Source organism: Schistocerca nitens, chromosome 1 (assembly GCF_023898315.1).
Source record: "Schistocerca nitens isolate TAMUIC-IGC-003100 chromosome 1, iqSchNite1.1, whole genome shotgun sequence".
Lineage (NCBI taxonomy): Eukaryota > Metazoa > Arthropoda > Insecta > Orthoptera > Acrididae > Schistocerca > Schistocerca nitens.
In genome coordinates, this window is record NC_064614.1 from 666,836,356 (window position 1) to 666,838,390 (window position 2,035).

Sequence of the window (2,035 nt, forward strand, 5' to 3'; positions counted from 1 at the left end):
CTGTACAACATTCAAATTTCAGTGTACAATACATAAGTCATTAGCGACGTTATTATTTATAACTCCTGCTTCTTCTTTGAAACGTTCCAATTTCGTCTGCTGTGCCTATTAAAATATTACTAAACTTTCTTGTTTGCGTGTGAACCATTAACCACAGCATGGAAACTATCTTGACCGTTTTCTGGTCTTCATTATCTTGTTTCACTTACTTGTAAATATGTCTGTAGTATTAAAAAAGTGCGGAAGACAGCTCCTGCCGGCTCAGAAGAGTGAGGTGACAGCCTCACTACTGGGCTAACCCTGTAGAACACCCGTAATGCGTCCAGGGGCACTGAATCACTGCCAATCTTCAAAGTAAAACAAAACCAGAGGGTGAAAACTTTCTGGCAGATTAAAACTGTGTGCCGGACCGAGACTCGAACTCGGGACCTATGCCTTTCAAGGGCAAGTGCTCTACCAACTGAGCTACCCAAGCACGACTCACGCTCCGTCCTCACAGCTTTACTTCCGCCAGTAACTCGTCTCCTACCTTCCAACCTTTACAGAAGTTCTCCCGCGCACACTCCGCTGCAGAGTGAAAATCTCATTCTGGAAATATCCCCCAGGCTGTGGCTAAGCCACGTCTTCGCAGTATCCTTTCTTTCAGGTGTGCTATTTCTGCAAGGTTCGCGGGAGAGCATGTGTAAAGTTTGGAAGGTAGGAGACGAGATACTGGCAGAACTAAAGCTGTGAGGACGGGACGGAGTCGTCTTTGGGTTGCTAAGTTGGTAGAGCACTTGCCCGAGAAAGGTAAAGGTCCTGAGTTCGAGTCTCGGTCCGGCACAAACTTTTAATCTACCAGGAAGTTTCATATCTGCGCACACTCCGCTGCAGAGTGAAAATCTCATTCTTAAAACCAGAGGGTACCAATAAATTTTGCCACAAAATGCTCTTATGTCGATATTTTGGGCAAGCTGCTTAAGGCTTTGTTGTAATTTCCGAAGAATACATGGAGCACAGAACCCCTGTTCTCGACAGTTTCATTCACAAAATATTGCAGTTTTCATTATCTACGTTTGTCCGAGATGTTTTATTTTCTTAGTGGTAATTCGGTACTTCTTTTTCTAATACATACAAGCTTTTTGGTACGACTATTTTTAGTAAATACATTCCTTGCAAAACCCTTCCAATTCCACGTCTTACATTATTGGCATTGCGTACAAAAATAAGTAATATCACTGGCTAGCTTGGACTTTTTCAGATTCGTGCAACACAGCTGATTTACACTGATTGTTACCCTACGGAATTGTGTTATGTACTAAAAAAAACAGTTTTTGAGTACAATTCCCGCCAACGGAATCTTGTTATGTGGCTATACGTGACTTTGTGACTCTCAGGGAATGTGACATGTACCTCAGATCATCTATGACAGATTGAAAATCTTCTAGTTGTCGATAGTGCTTTTCAGCTACCACATTGGGAGGAATACTACGTAGCTTCGAATTATGTGTGCATGCTATGGGTATGTAAGCATTTCATCAAAACCCTTTTATTGAGTATTTTGTAGTTTTGTCATTTACCTATAAACATCTTCAGTTTGAGAATTCTTTTAATTACATACATTGAGTAAATAGAATATGTTACAGCATGATCATCTTCACCGAATGCATTACTATACTCAGACGGTCGTTCTTTCACTTTTTTCTGAGTTTCTCTTGTCACCTGAGTGTGGCCTCTGCAGCCAGAGACTGTGGTCATGTGTGGGTGAGCCGTGTGTGTGTGTGTGTGTGTGTGTGTGTGTGTGTGTGTGTTGTCTATTTCCGACGAAGTCTTTGTTGACCAAAGCTCATTTTCTGACAGTCTTTTTGTTGTGCCTATCTACGGCTCAGCATCTCCGCTATCCGGTGAGTAGCAATTATCCTTTTCATAATGTTGTTACATTCCCTCCTGGGCTTTCCATTGTTGAATTCTGTCCTTAATAAACTTTTCTTATGATCATGGAGGTAACGAGCTGTAATATCACATATGTGGATTCCGTACTCTAAACGAGAGAAAT

General features: G+C 41.7%; 1 non-coding gene across 1 annotated transcript; it reads right to left on the reverse strand.

Moving 5' to 3' along the window:
* Nucleotides 1-401: 401 nt before the first annotated feature.
* Nucleotides 402-476, reverse strand: Trnas-uga (transfer RNA serine (anticodon UGA)). Its single transcript has one exon. It is a non-coding gene; the product is annotated as a tRNA-Ser (tRNA).
* Nucleotides 477-2,035: the final 1,559 nt, after the last annotated feature.